The 22,134-nt window shown below is 43.0% G+C and overlaps 1 protein-coding gene across 2 annotated transcripts in view; it reads right to left on the bottom strand.

Annotated features, from left to right (window-relative positions):
* Window positions 1-22,134, bottom strand: part of ASPRV1 (aspartic peptidase retroviral like 1) — a 109,250-nt gene that overhangs the window by 74,426 nt on the left and 12,690 nt on the right. For both annotated transcript variants that reach the window (XM_078056443.1, XM_078056442.1), the window contains exons 6-7: window positions 9,309-9,575; window positions 7,235-7,369 (exon numbers count right to left, since the gene is read on the bottom strand). The gene's annotated coding sequence lies outside the window, so the exon portion shown is untranslated. The remainder of the gene's footprint in view (window positions 1-7,234; window positions 7,370-9,308; window positions 9,576-22,134) is intronic.

Genomic DNA, 22,134 nt, shown 5'->3' with positions numbered 1-22,134 from the left:
TTGACTAGGGCAAAGTGCCCTTTCCTCTCTGTCCCTTAGTTCAATTCTCAGAAATCAATCACATACACTCATTCACTCCTCCACTTACATGACCAAAATGCTTCACAATCAGACCCCTTCCTGGAGTCTCTTCATTTTTAATAGGGTCTTGAAGACTTAAATCAAGGGAAATAAATTTCACTTGTAGAATTCCAAGCACTAGCAAAGAGCTGAAGCAAGTCTTTGAGGGACAACACACATTCTTGGTGCCCCTCAAATTATACCACTTGACAGTCCAGCCTTGTCTCTTCTTATTCCATCATCTGACACACTCAAGCTGTCTCCTCTGCCAGCCCAGAGGCCAGGCTCCCCTGGACCTGGGCCAGCACCCAATGCCATCTGGTCTCCCTTAGAAAGGCAAAAGAGAGACACCTCTTGTTTACTCAATCATAATTCACTGAAATAGTCACATAACAGGTGTCACCAGCTCCAGAACATACAGTAAGGGCACACCACACCCTCACCTCTGCCCCCATCATGGCTTACTCCTTGGGACATCAACAAATTTTATTTGGAGAATAGGACAGGGCCTCTTAAGCAGTAAACCAGAGTTACCAGTGGTGTTTTGACACTTGTGGATTACACTGCAATGAAAACTTAGAGGTAAAGAACAAAGGCTTTTTTTTAAATCCTCCCGTACAGCCAATTGGTATCCTTCCCACATATGTTGTTGCAGCATCTCTATATATAGAACCTAGCATTCTATAAACAGGAGGCTCTGGCTAAACACATCTCAATGAGTAGAACTGTGAGGTAGAGAAAGATGTCATCTCTCCATCTTCTCTCCTTTCCCTAAATCTTGTCAGAGACAGAAGAGCTCTGTGAAAACAGCATGGGTTTTGGAACTGGACAGACCTGAGGAGAAATGAATCCTAGCTCAGCCTTTTATTAGCTGTCTGACCTTGGACAAGTTACATAACTTCTTTGACTTTCAGCTTGCCCATGTGCAAAAGTGAAGATACTTCACTGGTTTGCATTATGATAATTAAATAAGAAAATATATGAAAAGCAACTAATATATGTCTGGCTCTCCAGGGATAGGAGTTTGTTCTCCCCCATCTGGCTCATCATGCACCTGGTGCCCTAATGTTACTCTCTGGCTGTCCAAGGCCAAGGTGTGTGCCCCACACAAACCTAACCTTCTTTTCCTAAACCCTATTAAAATTCCCATCCCTTAGAATAACTGATCTAGGGCCGCCTGGGTGGCTCCGTCGGTTAAGCGTCCAACTCTTAATTTCGGCTCTGGTCATGATCTCTGAGTCCTGGGATCAAGCCCCACAAGAGGCTCCCTGCTGAGCAGGGAGTCTGCTTGTCTCCCTCCCCCTGCTCGTGCACACTCTCTCTCAATAAATAAATCTTAAAAAAAAAAGAATAAATAAACAAAAACCAAAAAAAAAAAAAAAAGAACTGATCTCCACTAAAAGGAAAGCAATTCTGATGAAATGAATTCAAGTAAAATGTAGATGATATTAATCCTATATTAATTCTGTGGGGGAGGGGCAGGATTTCTACATTAAAAAGAAGAGCTAGAGGGGTGCCTGGCTGGCTCAGTGCACATGCAACTCTTGATCTCAGGGTTGTGAGTTTGAGCTCCACACTGGGTATAGAAATTACTTAATAAAAACCTTTAAAAATTTTTAAAATTAGGGGTGCTTGGGGTGCCTGGGTGGCTCAGTTGGTTAAGCGACTGCCTTCAGCTCGGGTCATGATCCTGGAGTCCCAGGATCGAGTCCCGCATCGGGCTCCCTGCTCAGCAGGAGTCTGCTTCTCCCTCTGACCCTCCCCCCTCGTGCTCTCTCTCTCATTCTCCCTCAGATAAATGAATAAAATCTTTAAAAAAATAAATAAATAAAATAAAATAAAATTAGGGGTGCCTGGGTGGCTTGGACTCTTGATTTCGGCTCAGGTCATGATCTCAGGGTGGTGATATGGAGCCCCGCGCTGGGCTCTGCGCTCAATGTAGAATCTACTTGACATTTTCTCTCTCCCTCTCTCTCTGCCTCTCCCCTCACTCGCTCTCTCTAAATAAATAAAATCTTGGGGCACCTGGGTGGCTCAGTCGTTAGGCGTCTGCCTTCGGCTCAAGTCATGATCCCAGAGTCCTGGGATCGAGCCCCGCATCGGGCTCCCTGCTCGGCAGGAAGCCTGCTTCTCCCTCTCTCACTCCCCCTGCTTGTGTTCCTGCTCTTGCTATATCTCTGTCAAATAAATAAATAAAAATATTTTTAATAAATAAATAAATAAATTCTTTTAAAAATTTTTAAAAAGAACTAGAAATTCAAATGAAAGAAATGACATCTAATGATGAGGCTCCCCTAGATCACAGAGGACCAATGTCAGCCTCTCTCTCTACAGGCATGGCCCACATCACTCTCTGTGCTGAAGATGAACCATCAGAGCTATAGGACAGCATCTCAGATTGCCAAGTATCACACCTCAAATCAACAGGTCCAGAAAAGAACTTGGGAGCCTTGGCTACCGCTTCTGCTCTGGCCAGCACACACCCCTTCCTTAGCCAAGAAATTATAGTGGTGCTTTTTTCCTGGGAGGTTTCCAACACTATTTTAAGCTCTTTGAAATGAAACAGCAACAGATTTGATTACGGTCACAGCTTTGGAATAGCCTGTATAAGGCCTGGGCTCTACACTTCCAGAATACCTTGCTTCTCTGAATGGTTTCAACAAAGCCAGATTAATACAGACGGTAGAGTGGGACTACGTCTTGACTTCTCAGTGACCCAGGAAGAAGGACCAAAGGAACATTTCTGGGCTGGACATATAGGATCACAAGAGCAGATTATTACAACTAAATATGGCCCAAGTGTAATCACTTGGCACAATGTGCTATGCTGACTATAAATCACAATTCAGCATGGAAGTTCTCTGAGGTACTCTTTAGTAGTGTGCATGTTCTACTTGATTTTCTTGGCAAACCCCCAGGGAGCCCAGGGCATTTAGCCTTGGCTGGGGTCTCAGGAGCCAGACACCCCTATGAGGTGAAAGGAACTGGCTGGCAACTTTAGCAGATGAAATAAAGAGGAAATGAAGGTGAAGTCCGAGGGGAGGAAAGCACTGGTCCAGGCAGGATTATCCAAAAGCATGTGCTTAGAGAACTAACAAAGCAGAGACAGTAATAGCAAATGTTTTAAATTCTATTTATCTAATTAGCCACCATGGTAAAAAACAGAATTTTGCTGGATTTTCCTTATACTTCACTGGATTTCCTTACACTGATTTTGTGTTTAATATTGTTTTTGAAATACATACTGAGGGCTGAAAATATGAGGGACATCATAATCTTTCTATTGCTTAGGCCTCTGAAGTTCTTCATCTGGTCCTTGGCTTTATCAAGAAGCAAGAAAAACCAGGATTCCAAAGCTTCAAGGTCAATATTCAATTCTTCATTCAATAAACATTTCTTCAGGGGCTAGAGAAGTGTCAGGTCTTTGCTCAGTCCTGGGATACAGCAGCAAACAAAACAAATATGGTTCCTGAATTCCTGGAGCTCAGTCTAGTGAGAGTTGTTAAGAATAAGAGCAGGAGGGGTGCCTGGGTGGCTCACTCGTTAAGAGTCTGCCTTCGGCTCAGGTCATGATCCCAGGGTCCTGGGATCGAGCCCCCCATCGGATTCCCTGCTCAGTGGGAAGCCTGCTTCTCCCTCTCCCACTACCCCCTGCTTGTGTTCCCTCTCTCGCTGTGTCTCTCTTTGTCAAATAAAATCTTTATAAAAAAAAGAATAAGAGCAGGATTGGGGTGCCTGAGTAGCTTAGTGGGTTGAGCGTCTGACTTTTGGTTTCAGCTCAGGTCACGGTCTCAGGGTTGTGGGATTGAGCCCCACCTCAGGCTCCACGTTCAGCGCAGTCTGCTTGTCCGTCTCCCTCTTCTCCTCACCCTGCTCACACTTTCTCTCACTTGTCCTTCTGCCTCGTCTCCTCCCCCTGCTCGTGCTTTCTCTTGCGCTCTCTCTCAAAAATAAGTAAAAAAAAAGAGTAAGAGCAGGATCCAAAGTAAAAGGTTCATATTGGAAAGCAGGCAAGATTCTGCAGCCAGCAATGGGATGCAAAGGGAGGAGATCCCTTCTGGGATGCCAGCAAAAGAGGCCATGGGCAAACAAGAAGCTGTTTAGGGGGGTGGGCTGGGTCAGATAACATCCTTATCCCCCCACTCACTTGGGCAGAGAAGAGAGCCACTGTGGTGTGTTGGGTTTATCAAGAACAGGTGACCAGGGCCCTCAGAGTCATTGCAGTCATGATGCTGCTCCTTCTCTGCTCACAGCCATGAACTGTGATATGTGCAACGTGAGCTGTGTGTGACATCCTGAAGCTCCAAAAACAACCACGACTTGAGTTGTCTACTGACAGAAATTCTAGGAAGTATAGCAGGCCAGAAATGGGAAGCATAAAAATAATTGCCAGAAGAAGCTGAGTGACCCTCCCCACAACTGTCACCCACATTTCTCTGACACTGCATGGAAATGAAAAATAAAAGCCTGATTTCACCTGGAAGAGTGGGGTCATGAAGCAACCTGCTGAAATGATCAGGTTACAGCCAGAAGCCTCTGAGAGGAGTTTCTGCTTTAGGGCGTGAAATGGGCAAGAATGGGGAAAGTCTGTGGCCTGCTGTGTTAGGGAAGGAGCCATTCCAGCAGCTCAGTCCCAGCACTACCAGAAGGTGTGACAGCCATGGTGAAGGTGCCGAGCTGACAACAGCAACATCAAGAACTTCAGAGTAAGTGCCCAGCCAGCAGAGCAGTGGCCTAGACAGATCTCAAAGTATCTGATCTCTCTGGGCCTGTTTCCTTATCTGAAAATGGAGATAATAAAAGAGCATGTGTTGGTTTCCCAGGGCTGCTATAACAAACACTACAAAGTGGGTGGCTTCAAACAAAAGACATTTATTCTCTCACAGTTCTGCAGGCTAGAAGTCCAAAATCAAGGTTTCAGCAGGGCCATGCTCCCTGTGAAGGCTCCAGGGAAGAATCTTTCTTTGCCTCTTCCAGCTTCTGGTGGTTGCCAGTAATTCTTGACATTCCTTGGTTTGTGGCAGCACAACTCCAACCTCTGCTTCCATCTTCACACGGATGTCTTCCCTCTATGTATCTCCCTCTTCATATAAGAACACCAATCACTGGATTAGGGCCCATCCTAATCCACTATGACTTCATCTTAACTTGATTACATCTACAAGGATCCTATTTCCAAATAAGATCACATTCATAGGTTCTGGGTGGACATGAAATTTGGGGAGGACACTATTCAACCTAGTACAGAGCACCAATCTCATAAAAACCTTATATATGTAAGGTGCTTGGAACAGTTGCTGGCACACAGCATATGCCATGTAAGAGTCAGCTACCCTTCCTTGACGTCTTTGGCAAATGATAGCTGCCATGGGATATATGAATGCTCTGTCATACAGGTATCGCTCTCCCTCCATCTTGAGTTGGAGGGAAGAAACTAGATGGGACAAGAGTTCCAAAAAGAGCTGATGAGGACACAGGTAGAACACAATGTGTTCATTACCATTCAATACCCCCTCATCAATACCCTACCAATACTCTCAGGCTGGAGTGAGGAAATATCCACTATAATCACTTCATTTGTTTAAGAACACAAAACTTGGGGCGCCTGTGTGGCTCAGTCGTTAAGCATCTGCCTTCGGCTCAGGTCATGAACCCAGGGTCCTGAGATTGAGACCTGCATCAGGCTCCCTGCTCTGCGGGAAGCCTGCTTCTCCCTCTCCCACTCCCCCTCCTTGTGTTCCCTCTGTCGCTGAGTCTCTGTCAAATAAATCTTAAAAAAAAAAAAAAAAAAACACAGAACTTATCATTCCAAACTAACAATGGCCCCTTCAAAGCAGTCCTCAAACTAAGATCCATTTAGAAGAAGCCTCCAGAGAAGAGCCAGCAGAGAAGCTACCCTAGTGAATGCAGCAGTTTCACTGCTTAGTCAAACCGTGAGTTCTGATCCCATAGCTTAGCAACTGAATGACTGAGTCCAAACATGAAATTCATTCTCTGAAATGGAGATCTCCTATCTCTAGGATATCATACTTTCAGATTAGGGGAGGGGAGAAAAGATTAAAGGCTCCTGGTCTTTCTTCTTTAATAAATAGGTCTGGGACAGTACACAACTGGAAAGAAATAGAGCCAGATCTCATCTGCTATCTTCATATCAAAATAAATTCCAGAAGGATCAAAGATTTAAAGATTAAAGATTTAAAAGCACGCGTGCGCGTGCACACACACACCAAGTACTCAAAGAGAATGAGTAACTATTTTTTATATTTTTGAGGTAGGGAGATATGCCTGTTCTCAATACTGGCCTAGGTGGCGCCTGGGTGGCTCAGACGTTAAGCGTCTGCCTTCGGCTCAGGTCATGATCCCGGAGTCCTGGGATCAAGCCCCGCATCGGGCTCCCTGCTCTGCGGGAAGCCTGCTTCTCCCTCTCCCACTCCCCCTGCTTGTGTTCTCTCTCTCGCTGTGTAGCTCTCTCTGTCAAATAAATAAACAAAATCTTTAAATAAATAAATAAATAAATAAATAAATAAATAAATAAATAAATAAATAAATACTGGCCTAGCAGCAGGAAAAACCGTAAGAAAAAAGATTGTTTTGACTACCTAAAAATGTAAAACTTCCCAAGAAAAAAAAATTGCAGAAACACAGTCAAAAGACAAATGACAAACTAGGAACTGTTCTGCTATATTATAGTCAACACTTTACCACTTACAAGTTATTAAGAAAAATATTACCGGGAAAATATGCAAAAGACATGAGTAAGTGGGGCGCCTGGGTTGCTCAGGCGGTTAAGCATCTGCCTTCGGCTCAGGTCATGATCATGGGGTCCCGGGATCAAGCTCTGCATCAGGCTCCCTGCACTGCTAGAAGCCTGCTTCTCCCTCTCCCACTCCCCCTGCTTGTGTTCCCTCTCTCACTGTCTCTTTCTGTCAAAAAGTAAATAAAATCTTAAAAAAAAAAAAAGACATAAGTGACTCAAAAAATATACCAAAACACATTTGAAAAGATGTTCAATCTTTAATATACAAAAACATCAAGTCATACTTATTGAGTGACATGTCTCCATTACTATTTGAAGCATTTTACTTAATTGACTTATTCTTCCTGAAACAGGTGCTATCATCATGCTTACCTTATCAAAGATGAAACTGAGAAAGAGAGAAATTAAATGACTTACCCAAGGTCACACAGTAAGTGGCTGAGTCAGAATTCAGGCCCCCGCAGGCTGGCTCCAGAGTCACATACTGTATCACATCACATCTATCAGTCACATTCTCAACTACCATATTATAGTGACAAGACCACTTTTCACCTGTCAGATGGGAAAGATGAAAAACATACAACCCAGTATTACTGACAATTTAGGCACTCTCATGTGCTATTGGTAGAAGTTAACATTCTTAAGGGTAGTTGGTTCCATGAATCAACATTTTAAATATGGGGGCACCTGGGTGGCTCAGTTGTTACGCATCTGCCTTTGGCTCAGGTCGTGATCCCAGGGTCCTGGGATCGAGCCCTGCCTCGGGCTCCCTGCTCAGTGGGAAGCCTGCTTCTCCCTCTGCCACTCCCCCTGCTTGTGTTCCCTCTCTTGCTGTGTCTCTGTCAAATAAATAAAATCTTAAAAAAAAAAAATTTTTAAATGTGCGTATCCTTTAACTGATCCATTCTATTTCTTAGAATTTATCCTAAGGAGATAAGTAGACAAGTGTATAAAGATTATATACAGGGTGTTTATCACAGAATGTACATAATAACAAAAATACTGCAAACAGGGGCACCTGGCTGGCTCAGTCAATAGTGTGCAACTCTTGATCTCAGGGTCCTGAGTTTGAGCCCCACACTGGGTTGTAGAGATCACTTAAAAAAAAAAAATACTGCAAATAAAAAGTCCAACAAATACACCAAAAGTCCAACAAGTTCATTCATTCAACAAATATTTACTGAATACCAACCAGGAACTGTCCTACGTAACAGCTAGAGAGCAGTGAATAAAAAAAGAAGAAAAAAAAATCTGTCTTCATGGAGCTTACATTCTAATGGAAGGTATTGGGCAATAAACAAATAAGAAAAGTATACAGTATATCAAGTGGTGTTAAATGCCATAGAGAAAAATAAAGGAGAGACGGGAGTTAGGAAAGAAAGGGGGTTTGCTACAATTTTAAGTAAGGGAGTCAGGGAAGGCCCCATAGACAACAGATCAGATGAACAGATTAAATATTAAAAAATAAAAAGCATTATGGTACATCCTCACATTAAAATATAATTTAGCCATTTATTCTACATTTATTTACATAATAAGGAGTCTACAACAAACTACAAAATGAGAAAAGATTCTCACCACACACACAAAAAACAGGGAACTATGTCAGGTGATGGATGTGTTAACCATATTGTGATAATAATTTAAAAATATATATGTGTTTCAAATCATCATATTGTACACCCGAAACCTACACAATGTTATATGCCAATTATATCTCAATAAAGTGGGGGAAAAGGTGAAAAAAGATTACAAAATGGTATAAAGAAGAAAAACAGTATTAAGGTATGATTCCATTGATATGAAATTACATGTGTATACATGCTTATGCCTTAAATGGGATAGAGGAACAACACAGGAAGAATTTGATAATACCAACCAAGGGTCCAGGCAGACCAGTGGTGCCGGCAGCCTTTATTTGTTCTCCACCGTGCTCATCCTTCTCCCCACACCTACTACACTTTCATCTATTTATTTCTTGTGGGGAGGGTCGCAGAGGGAGAGGGAGAGAAAATCCCAAACAGGCTCCACACCCCGAGATCATGACTTGAGCTAAAATCAAAAGTCAGATGCTTGGGGCGCCTGGGTGGCTCAGTCGTTAAGCGTCTGCCTTCAGCTCAGGTCATGATCCCAGGGTCCTGGGATCCAGCCCCACATCGGGCTCCCTAGTCGGCGGGAAGCCTGCTTCTCCCTCTCCCACTCCCCCTGCTTGTGTTCCCTCTCTCGCTGTCTCTCTCCGTCAAAAAATAAATAAAATCTTAAAAAAAAAAAAGTCAGATCCCAACCAAGTGAGCCACCCCCTACACTTTGTTCCAGAAAGGATTTAAGGACCACAAATCCACCTACCCCTACAAGTTCTTTAACTCTCCCCTTCCTTCCTCACCCTTCTCCCTCCTCTTTCCAGATGCCAGGCCAGTGATAGTGCGAAAAGGATCAAAGCTTAAGATCAAGGCAAGCTGAAGGGGCCTAAGAAGGATGGAGGGAAACCTACATACACCTGGATTCCTTATTTCAGCACATGGGAAACAGATCCTAGGACGCACACTTCCTCCTTGCAGATCTGTAAGACTTGAAGCAAGGCTGGGACGCTTAGATGGTTCAGATGGTTGGGCGTCTGCCTTCAGCTTGGGTCATGATCTCCAGGTCCTGGGATTGAGTCTCATGTCCCATGTCGGGCTCCAGCTAGGCAGGGGGTCCGCTTCTCCATCTCCCTCTGCTTCTCCTACTACTTGTGCTCTCTCTCTCAAACGAATAAAATCTTAAAAAAAAAAAAAAAAAAGATTTGAAGCAAGGCTATCTGATTCAGATTCCGTTTCATCTCCTTCTAAACCCCAAATGCCTTGCAGGGCAGCCAGGGGTAAGACTGACTCTCAAAGGGAAGTGACTAGCCACAGCAGTCCAGAGCTCTGCCCCTGGCACACAAGTGCCTACATCTTCCTAGGAGCAGAAATGACACAGAGCTGAGTCCATTTCACTCCCTACTTTATCCCTTCCTCCATAGCTACACCCAACAAGCTACCCTGGCTAAGTTAAACTCATGTCCAATCCCATACACTCACCACCTTGCATGACTACCCTAGAGATTCACAGCCTTCCCTACTAAGATGCTCAAGCCTAGGTCCCTACCAAGAATGTTGCCCAAGGTGACATTTTCAGTCTGGGGTAAGGTTTTGAGTAACCTGGTGAACAGGGTCCAGATATACTTGCTGTCAGATATGTGGAAGCCAATTACACCTCTTGCCTGAGCATAAAGCCACCAGTAAAGAATTGGCAACTTCCCAAAGGTGGAATCCATGTTTTTATCTCCTATTTAGCCTGAGAGTAGGAGGCACGTGAACAGAGGCAGGGGACCTAAGGAAAGACTTAACAGTTTCAAAATATTTCTCACATTCTCTCTGTCACCTCTTGGATACCAACAATACACAAGGCCCAGTGTTAAGAGTTTTCACATACTCTCACCAAAAACAACAAATCACTTTAATCAAACATTCCTACCACATGCTACTAAGTTTAGGAAGTCTATGGCACATACAGGTCCAGTTGCCCTGCTGACAGTTGAATACCCAAGCTTGAAATTAGGAACAGGTCAGAAATCTGAGATTCTCCTCAGGGCTACAACACAGAAGTCTCATTATGCACCATTAGGTCAACAGCCTTCATGCCCCATTCCAGCTTCTGCTCTCTCCTGGGCTTTCAGCAGGGAACATCCCTCCAACACACACACACACACACACACACACACACACACGAAATCCTCCAACACACTTAGTCTACAAGTGGAAGAAATTCTTTACTAGTAAAGAGAACAAGACAGTCAGAGAAAATCCAAAAGCAATCATCTCTTTGATAGAGGAGCCTCTTTCTCTCTCCACCCCCCTCTTTTCTTCCTTGAATATGTAGTTACTGAGCAACTTCTATTATGCTTGTCACTATAAGATATAATCATAAAATATGTCTCCCACCTTCAAGAACTTACTCCATTTGGAAAGACAAAATCAACACACAGGAAACATTATAAAAGGGGGGCTCCAAGATTTCTAGTGCATGAACAGGAAGAAGAGACAAATAGTGGGTATCCTGACATACACAGGTATCTTCAATTTCAAACAGAATCTCCCCTTTTTTTGTTCCATTCTCAGTAGAGATGTGTTTTACTTCAAGAAAAATGTCATACACAAAAGTCCAAATATATTAAGTTAGGGATCATTCACTAGACAAAAAGGATCTTCCTTCTTCCTCTTTCCTGTGAAGTTTAGAGATACAACTTGATGCTTCCCCAGCCCGTCCCTGTTGACACACACACCACACACACACACATTTACATTCAACTTTTCAGGATCATATTTATAGGGTAAAGCAAAGTACTTAAACATTTATAAAACTTGGGGTGTCTGGGTGGTTCAGTCAGTTAAGCATCCAACTCTTTTTTTTTTTTTAAAGATTTTTTTTTTTTTTTTTATTTGAGAGAGACAGAATGAGAGAGAGCAAGCACATGAGAGGGGGGAGGGTCAGAGGGAGAAGCAGACTCCCTGCCGAGCAGGGAGCCCGATGCGGGACTCGATCCAGGGACTCCAGGATCATGACCTGAGCCGAAGGCAGTCGCTTAACCAACTGAGCCACCCAGGCGCCCAAGCATCCAACTCTTGATTTCAGTTCTGGTCATTATCTCAGGGTCATGAGACTGAACCCCACATTGGGCTCTGCATGCTCAGTGGGGAATCTGCTAGAGATTCTCTCCCTCTCCCTCTGGTCCTCCCCCCACTTTCTCTCTGTCTCTCACACATGCACATTCTCTCTCTCAAATAAATACATTTTTAAAAACAAAACAAAAACAATAACAAAACAAACAAGAGGTAATCTGGGCATAATAAGTAGATAGAATCCTCCCCCTTTTTCACACAAATACTACTACTAGCATGCCACAAACACTATTCTGCACTTTGCCTTAGTTTCCTCTTAATAACAGATCTTAGAGATTGTTCCGTATCAGGGTGTGAGTGTGTACATGCCTGTATGTGTCATTCTTTTTAACAGCGACATAATATGGCAATATTCACTACAATTTATTCAACTAGTATCTTTTTTTTTTTTTAAGATTTTATTTATTTGTCGGAGAGAGAGAGCACAAGCAGGGGGAGCAGCAGAGGGAGAAGCAGGCTCCCCACTGAGCAGGGAGCCCAACGCGGGGCTCGATCCCAGAACCCTGGGATCATGACCCGAAACAAAAGCAGATGCTTAACGACTGAGCCACCCATGCATCCCTATTCAACTAGTATCTTAACAATATATAGTAAGATGTATTTTTAAGCAAAATGTGTTAAAGACTATGCATACCAATTTTGCATATTTTTTCCCTCAACAAAAACGTTCAGATTTAACTCTTTATATATCCTCCAAGCAACTATTAATGATCATTGATACTTGCTTTGGTTTGAATTTAATAGTGTTTCACCTTGACTTATTTCTACTAGGGTATATGTTGACTGTGTCATAGTCACCAAAGATGATCAAGAAAACACATGAAATACATATTGTCCTCTGAATATTCTGGTTACCCTTTACTCCATCATCCTTATAAACGGCTTATTAATAGTACACCTTTTACTGTGTTTAACTCTAAAGAAGTGTAAGACAAATAAATAAACTATACACACACACTTTCATTACCCAAACAAAAAAACATCTCTTTCATTTCAGTGTCTCTGGGTCTGCTATTTGGTTTCTTTTAGATCACAGCAAGGTAGAATGAGTGAGGGCTCTACAGTGGGGCTAGAATCTCAGTTCTGCCATTTACAAGTTAATCCACCTTTTAGAGCTTCTGGCTTATCACCTATAAACCAAGGGCAATACCATCTATCTCTTACATAGATGAAATCACTACATAGGGCAAGAAGTCCATTCGAGAGAACCAAAAAGCTGCCTCTATTGAACTAGCACTGCTTGGGGAAGTCAAAGACTTGCTTAGAGAAATGGAAAAAGACAAGAAAAAAATCTGACCAGCTGATGAGAGAAAGGGTGCTTCCAGCAGAGGCAACAACACATGCAAAGGGTGAGAGTTGTGCAGGGCCACAAAGCACCCACATAGCTACTAACAAGAAGGTGAAAAGTAATTTATGGTCAACAAATACTCCCTGAGTGCCTCTAGGCACTGAATATATAACCACGAGCAAGAAGGTCCCTACCTTCATGGAACTTATAATCTAATAGGAGAGAAAGACAAACTAGTAAAAAGCAGTAAGTGATCTAATGGAAACAAATGAGGTATGAAGATAAAAAGTAACATGGAGTTGCTTTGTATAGAGTGGCCAGAAAAGACTTCTAAGAGGAGATAATGTTTAACTGACACTTAAAAGTAAGGACAGTTAATGAGGTGAAGAGCAGGGTAAAGACTGTTTTAGGCAGAGGCTAGAGCACTACAAAGGCTCTGAAACCAGAGAATAGAAGAAGAGATCAAGGAACTACGAGCAGGTTAAGGGTGCCGCAGGAGATGAGAGAAGGGCTTGGGATTAAGACTTGAGAAAAAGGCAGGGACCAGATCTTCCTTGATCTTATAGGCCACAATTTGGGCCAAATTGTGTAAGACTATGTATTCCAACCTAAGACATTTGGACTTGATCATATAGGTAACAGGAATGCAACAGAGGACTTGAAAAGGAGAGACAAGGTTGGGTTGTCTTATAGGAGGATAGTGGCAGCTGTGTATAGGATGGGCACAACAGGGAGTGAAGACAGCTTGGGAACCAAATAAAGACCGCCTACACTAGGACAGGGTCAATGTGCACAGGAAAAGAGAGGCACCCTAAAGAAAATCTGCAGTGCAACCGATAGCCTTCAGGGTCCATGTTCTAGCCTGTTTTCTGAGTCCAAAGTTAAAGCTTCCTGTAAATCCCAGAGGTGCTGACCTGCCATGGGTTAGTCATTAAGGCCTTCTACACCTCATCTGGCTCTGCATCTACTGTGGCAACGAGATGAGATGCTGGTACATAGAGATAGTTATCCATTATTCCGACTGGATGACAGACTAAGTTTCCTAGGACCTTTAAATCCAAGTAAAGGGTTCAAAACCCTATTCTTCCCCTTTAGGGATGGGAGGTCAGCAGAATCCTCTGTCAGTGTCTCCAAATATGCTCTGCAGATGATGACTGTAGTCAAAGTCATCTGGGAGGCCAATCAAAATGCAGATTCCTGATCACCACCTTATACCTACTGAATCAGAAAAGCTAGGGAGAAGAGGTCGGAAATTTGCATTTTACTTTTTTATTTTTTTAAGTAAGGTCTACACCCAACATGGGGCTCAAACTCATAACCCCAAGATCAAGAGTCACATGCTCGGGGCGCCTGGGTGGCTCAGTCGTTAAGCATCTGCCTTCGGCTCAGGTCATGATCCCAGGGTCCTGGGATCGAGCCCCACATCGGGCTCTCTGCTCAGCGGGGAGCCTGCTTCTCCCTCTCCCACTCCCCCTGCTTGTGTTCCCTCTCTCACTGTGTTTCTCTCTGTCAAATAAATAAATAAAATCTTTTAAAAAAAAAGAGTCACATGCTCTTCTGATTGAGCCAGCCAGGCACCCCCAGGAATCTGCATTTTATTTATTTTTTTAAATCTTTTTTTTTTTATTTGACAGAGACACAGCGAGAGAGGGAACACAAGCAGGGGAAGTGGGAGAGGGAGAAGCAGGCTTCCCGCGGAGCAGGGAGCCCAATGCGGGGCTGGATCCCAGGGCCCTGGGACCATGACCTGAGCCGAAGGCAGATAGATGCTTAACGACTGAGCCACCCAGGCGCCCCAGGAATCTGCATTTTAAATAAGTATCCAGCATGCTCCTCTTTTGCCCCCATGGGTATTTCTGATGCATTAAGGCTTCAAAATCACAGTTCTACAAACAGGACTAATGGAGAAGGCCCTCCATGAAGTTGGCTGGCAATGTCAAAATTAGGGGACCATGTAGAACCAAGAATCAAGCTGGACATGGAGTAATCTAGAAAGAGGAGTCAGAACGGATTATGAAATCTGAAGGTACCAAAGCAGAAAATAAAAGGCAGGACATCAGAGCATGAGGCTTAGAGAACAAGAGGAGTCAAAGATAGGGAGCAGGGGCTCTAAGTCCCTTAGACTGCTCAGGATGTGCACACAATCACTCTATCCAACCTTCAAAAGAGAATATACCTCTCTTCAGTATGTACTGTTCCTATCCCCATGATTCCCCCTCACCAAGCACCCCCCAAGATGCCAGCTACCAGTCAGTCTATAGAAGACCTCCAGGCCACACAGAAAAATATACAGAACACCTCCAAGGGCTAATGACAGGCACCACTCACCAAGATTCTCTACTTGACACATTAAAACAACCTAATACTGCCATAAATTCAAGGACCATTCCAGGTCAGAATCTTTGAAGCCCACTGCCTATACACCTTCAGATCCTCCATCTATGCACACCCAGCCAATCTTCTACTACTCCTACTATGCCTCACTGATAGAATACCACCCTATATTTTACACTCCCATGTCCCTCCCCAAAATTCAGAGAGAAATCCACAGATTCAGGCTAGGCAGAGTCCTGAATTCCTGAGGCTGCTAAGGCCAGCTCCTATGCATGATCTGGTGGGAGGAGGTACAGCCTGAAGGAGTGCTCACCCTACCTGAAGGGAGTATCCTCAGCCTACCTTAGAGGAACACCAGGATTGCTACAGGCTTCTATACAGGAAACTTTTTCAAAAATTAGCTAGTTAAACCTAGTATATTTAAGAGGGAACAGAAACTGAAGCGTGGGGGAAAAGGTACAGTAGGATTTCTGAGGATTTGACTTTCAGGTAATTAACACATAAAATACAAAGTAATATGCAATCTAGCTCAAACCTTTATATGTCAACTACCTGATCCTTCTTCTAATCCAAAAGCTGGTTCCACACTAAAGAGGTAAGAATGCCAAAAGATGATTTAAGTAATCCCCAAGATTATTTATGGCCCTAATCGTGAACTGCTTGCCCTGTCCTTTCATACACTCCACCCATTATCCTGATTCTCTAGGTTTCTGACTTAATGATTCAGCTTCCTGTTTCATCTTTGCCTCACCTTATCCCTAAGGCCTTTTGCTTCCTTCCTTGCTTAGAATTCCACTCCACTCTCAGTTATTCTGCCATCAGCCACTCAGAGTAAATAATCTGCCTACCCAGATCCCCAACTTTTATCCTCAGCACTCAGGCCCCATTCATGGGCAAGTCCTCTGCCAGCTACACTGATTTTTTTTTTTTTTTTTTTTTAAGATTTTTATTTATTTATTTGACAGAGAGAGACAGCGAGAGAGGAAACACAAGTAGGGGGAGTGGGAGAGGGAGAAGCAGGCTTCCCGCTGAGCAGAGAGCCCAATGTGGGGCTCGATCCCAGGACCCTGGGATCATGACCTGAGCTGAAGGCAGACACTTAACAACTGAGCCACTCAGGTGCCCCCCAGCTACACTGATTTTTATGAATACGTCTCAGAGAGAGACAAGTGTGTTAGATGATTCCTCTCAAGCATGTTAGATAGTTCATCCAGGCAAACACTGAAATCACCAAAGATGGAGAATGACAATGAGCCAGGGCCAAATGCCTAGACCTTACCCTGGCATTCGAAGACGCACCTTCTTAGCACTCAACTGGTAGTCTGGGTAGCCCTACCCAGCACCCCACCTCAAGAGATGCTTCCAGCCCACAGCGGTTACAACTAAGAATACATGGTGAGCAAGACATAGGCCTTTGCCCAACAAAACTTACCATCTAGTGAGGGAGACAGACAAATAATTACAGTATGTATAATTAAAGGTAATGCATGTAGAGCTGTAAGACTAAGAAGGGCAGTCAAGTGAAGTTACACCTAAGGTGAAATTTGAAGGATAAATAGGAGATACCCAGGCAGTGGCTGGGCGCTTGAGGAAAAGTGTTCTAGGGGCGCCTGGGTGGCTCAGTTGGTTGGGTGACTGCCTTCGGCTCGGGTCATGATCCTGGAGTCCCTGGATTGAGTCCCGCATCGGGCTCCCTGCTCTGCGGGGAGTCTGCTTCTCCCTCTGACCCTCCCCCCTCTCATGTCTCTCTCTCATTCTCTCTCTCTCAAATAAATAAATAAAATCTTTTAAAAAAAAAGAAGTGTTCTAAGTAGAGGGAACAGCATATGCAAAGGTCTTGCAGCAAGAAAACACATCTGAAGAGATGAGCTGGGGGATGGAGAGGCCAAAGCAGAGGGTGTCCTGAAGCAGAAGATGCTGGAGAGACCAAAAAGGGCCTCATAAGACATATGAAACTGTTTTATAATTCACAAGTATTCACTGAGTGCCTACAATGTACCAGACATTGTTATCCATACTAGAAATATAACAGTGAATAAAACAGACAACATCCCTGTTCTCAGAGAATTTAATTCTAACTGGAGGAGACCAGGGGTGCCTGGCTGGTTCAGTCAGTAAAGCTTGCAACTCTTGATCTGAGGCTGGGCGTGCAGCCTACTTAAAAAAATAAATAAATAAATAAAAATTAATTGAAGGAGACTATATAAACAAATACATGGATAAACTAGAAAAATACCACATATTAATAAGTGCTATGGAAAGAATTAAAATAGGTTATGTGATAGAAAGGATATGGGTGGCTACTTTGGAATAATTAGGTGGTCAGGGGAGGGCCTCTCTGAGGACATGACATTTAAAAACAGAGATCTCAGGGCGTCTGGATGGCTCAGTCGGTTAAGTGTTTGCCTTTGGCTCAAGTCATGATCCCAGGGTCCTGGGATCGAGCTGCATCGAGCTCACTGCTCAGTGGGGAGCCTACTTCTCCCTCTCCCGCTGCTGCTCCCCCTGCTTGTGTTCTCTCTCTGTCAAATAAATAACACCTTTAGAAAAAATAAAAATAAATAAAAACATATACCTCAAAACAAAACAACAACAAACCCCAAAAAACAGTAATTAAAAGATCAAGGGAAAAAGCCTTCTAGGTGGGGGTGACAATTCATGTAAAAGTCCAATGGCAAGATCCCTGAAGTTTTTTAAGCAGGAAAGTTAGACCATGATCATTCATATATATTAGAAAGATCACTCTGACTGCAATGTGCAGAGTGAAATGAAGGTGGGGAAGGATAAAATCAAGACTGGAGGTAGAGATGAAAATGTATTATGTACACTAAGATGAGAAGAACCCAACAACAATGATGATGATGATGATGACAACAACCAACATTCACATAGCACTTACTGGGTGCTGATCTATTTTTCTAAACATTTTACATGTTATTAATTTATTTAATATTCACAAGTATTCTCTTTTATAAGTCATAAAACTAAGGTACAAGGTAGTAGCAATGAAGAAGGAAAGAAAGCAACTGGATCCAAGAAACACTAGGGAGGAAAAGTCCCAGTGACAGGCTGGTTGTTGACTGTGGAAGGAAAGGGAAGTGTGACAATAACTACTAGCCTTTGGGCCTAATAACTGCATGCTATTTACCATGTGACAGGACACTGGATGAGGCAAGTGGGAAAAGCAGGAGGCTGCATGATGGCGAGTATGCAAAACATCCCCGTGATGCTGTCCACATGAGCAAGCTGGACACTGGTCTGGAGAAAGATTTGGGCATCATCCATATGTAGATGGTTAAGTGGAGCTGTCAGAAGGGTTGAGATCACCCAGGAAGAGTATGAGAAAATAAAAGGCCTAGGAAGAGAACGCTGACACTTAAAACACAATAAGAATCCTTTATAACAACAAAAAAATGGAAATACCTTAATGTCTCTCAATAGGAAAATAGCTAAATACAGCATATCTATACTAGAAAATATTATACAGTAGCCAAAATCAATGAGAAGTATCTTTATGTACCAATATGAAATATTGTCAAGGCACTTTACTGAATCAAAGAAATACCAAAATGATCCATAAAATGTGACCCCATTTGTATAAATAAGACACAAAAATAACACTTTTCTGGGTTCATACATTATGTATGTAAACACAGAGAAAAAAGTCTGGTATGTACAAATTCCAAACACTAACAGGTTACCACCTCTGAGGAATACAAAAATAACTGAAATGGGTGTGGGGGGAGCAGGAGAATTCAAAATATCTACAGATTTTAATTTTTTTTAGATTATGTTACTACATTCCCTATAAAGCTAAAGATCAATTTTTCAAAAAATAATGGGAATCTCAGGGCGCCTGACTGGCTCAGTTGGTAGGTAGAGCATGTGATTCTTGACCTCAGGGTCGTGAGTTTAAGCCCCACCCTGGGCACAGAGCTTACTTAAGTACAGTAATAACGGGAATGTTTGTATCTTCCCTTCAATTTAGCTGTGAACCTAAAACTGTTCTAAAAAACCTCTTAATTTTTTTTTTTTTAAATGGGAGCCTACAAATGGGAGAAGAGGGAGCCTACAAAGGATATCCATTGTTTCAGATGCTAAATTTTCTCTGTCCCTTCCACTCCCAATGGCCTTGGTGTTCAGATCTTAAGGCTTCCCATCTCCCCACATCTAAGATATTAACAGGAAGCTCCCTAATTCCATGGTCTACCCTGAATCACTAGACCCAGGCCAAGCCTGACCATCAATCCCCTAGGCTGGGCCAGAGTCCCAGGAAGAGAGGTCAGACACCAAAGTCTTAAACAAACATGGGGCACCTGGCTGGCTCAGTCAGTAGAACATGCGTCTCTTGATCTTGGGGTTGTGAGTTTGAGCCCCATATTTATGCAAAGATTACTTAAAAAAATAGAATCTTAAAAAAACAACCACCACCACCACCATGGGAGAATGAGTATAAATGCCAACCTTAAGGACAGGAATCAGGTGGCCTTGCTGGCCAGTAAAAATCTCAATAGAAAAAAGGTACTTGAAGGTCTACAAGCAGCTTTGTAGTACTGAGGGATGTGGCTGGGGGACAGTCAGGCAAAATCAGGGGGAAGTGGTATGGGGTGAGTTAAAGAAAGAGCCAGTACTGCTTATAAAGATTCCAAGCAAAGCGCTAGAGTATCATGGAAACCGGTTTCACAACAAAGGGAAGAGGGAAGCCAAATTCTGTGAAGGGTTTGGGGTCAGGACATGGGGGTATGTGTGTCTAGGGGTATCTAGAGGAGTCACTTCACATCAAAGCAGCAATTCCAGGAGGCACAGTATAAACGTTTAGAAGCTGGAGCAGCAGAAAGAAGCCAAGGACTTGGCTCCTTCCTGAAAAGAAAGGAGGCTCTAAAAACGAGGAGAAAAGACACTGAAATAATGCCTTTCCTTCTTCAGTAAACCAAAGGCAGCAAGATCATGGCAGATCTCTGATGACTGTACTCTTAACTTTCAACTGTCTAAAGATGAAAGACAACATATTTGGTCTACATGTTTTCCTGGTTACCCAAAGAAATAGCACTACCTGGGCCTTACCCAACAGCTGATTCACCATCAATCAGTCTATATCACAGCCTGCTGAGCCTTACACTTCACACAGTCACATACCAGACTCTAGAAAAAAACAACCTGGTGTGAGCTGTCAAAGTCTTCTCAGTACCTGACCTCACCCTCTGGGGTAGGTTTCATTTCAAAACTGAAAGGGACTGAGAGCTGGGGAAATCCAAAGATCAACAAAGCCAGGAACAGGTGGTTCCCAGTAGAAAAGGGTCCCAGGCTGTAACTCAAAACAGAAACCAGACCACTGATAAGACAGTTTATGATGCCTGTCTCCAAGCTTTCAGATACTTACATATTTTCCAATATTTACAACAGGGCATGACCATGCTTATCCAACTCCTGACAATTAGATATCTAATTCTCCAAATATTCACTCAACTTCCTGGCTTTATTAAGTTTTAGAGCTCTGGGGTAACTCTAGTAACTGAGATACCTTGTGAATTTTATAGTCCTTCAAATTGGCCACATTTTTTAAAGATTTTATTTATTTATCCTAGAGGGAAGGAGGGGCAGATGGGGAGGGAGAAAGACAGGGAGAGAATCCCAAGAAGACTCTGTAATGCAGGGCTCAATCCCATAACCCTGAGATCACGACCCGAGCAAAAACCAAGAGTCAGACACCCAACTGACTGAGCCACCCAGGCACCCCAAATGGGCCATATTTTAATCGTAATGAACTTTATCATCTCTTCCTCCTCCTTCATCTCCTCACGAACCCTCAGCAAAATCCCTGTCTCACTAAAAAATTTCCACGTTTTTCATGATGGCTCTCTCAACAGAGCAATAGTCAATACAATGAAAGTCTAGTTCATCAAAGAAATCAAGCTATTTGTTTGAGGTTCACTATTAACTAGCTGAGTGACCTTGAACAAGTCACTTAACCTTTCTGGACTTGGTTTCTTCATCTGTAAAGTAAGGAGGTTGGAAACAGATGGAAGGAAAGCGATAAAACTTCCTTGAACTAAGAAAAGACAAATTTTTAAGTCTAAACAGTTCAACAAGTGGCAGGCAGAGTTATTTTAAAAAGACAGAAACCAAGGGGCACCTGGGTAGCTCAGTCGTTAAGCGTCTGCCTTCGGCTCAGGTCATGATCCCAGGGTCCTGGGATCGAGCCCCACATCGGGCTCCTTGCTCAGCGGGAAGCCTGCTTCTCCCTCTCCCACTCCCCCTGCTTGTGTTCCCTCTCTTGCTGTGTCTCTCTCTGTCAAAATAAATAAATAAATAAGATCTTTAAAATAAATAAATAAAAATTAAAAAAAAAAGAAATCAGAGAAAGAAGCATCCTATTCAAATTATTATTTAAAACTGGAGCAAAGCTGGGAAAGACAAAGTGTACACAAGACATGTTTTCCCTCCCCCAAAAAAGACCTTTTAATGAGGCTGTACCAGATGACTTCTGACGGCCTTTCCAAGTATAAACAGAAACTGTCCTATACACAACCATCCTTGAAGTCTAGGTTTGTGAGTTGTTCATCACCTAGTGGCCTGATGAAGTAAATGCAGTTTTGTCAAATGCCCGGATAAACTTCCAGCCATTTTGTGAGCTCTGACAGCGTGAAGCTCTGACAGTCTAATGTCCTAGAGATAACAAAAGTAGGAGACTGCAAACCCTCCAGACTCATATACAATTGTAGAGACTCAGCTCACTATCCATTCATTCTCCAAAGATGTGGGAAGGGCCCGTATTTTGTGCCTAGGCCCGTATTTTGTGCCTAACCATAAGAAATGAAGTATAGATTTGTTGTTGCAAGGCTGTACTTCTAAAGCAGTAAAAAACAGAGATTGCTTTTGTGCAGACCAATCCAAATTGAAATCAAGTTTAGATGCTATGAGAAAACTGCAAAATGCCTTATAAATAGGAAGAGTGTATTCAAACATTCACAAGATTGGCATGTGAAAGATAGATT

Source organism: Halichoerus grypus, chromosome 10 (genome assembly GCF_964656455.1).
Source record: "Halichoerus grypus chromosome 10, mHalGry1.hap1.1, whole genome shotgun sequence".
NCBI classification, from domain to species: Eukaryota; Metazoa; Chordata; class Mammalia; order Carnivora; family Phocidae; genus Halichoerus; species Halichoerus grypus.
Note: the sequence above shows the minus strand (reverse complement) of the source record. Positions and strands in the feature narration are given on the sequence as shown.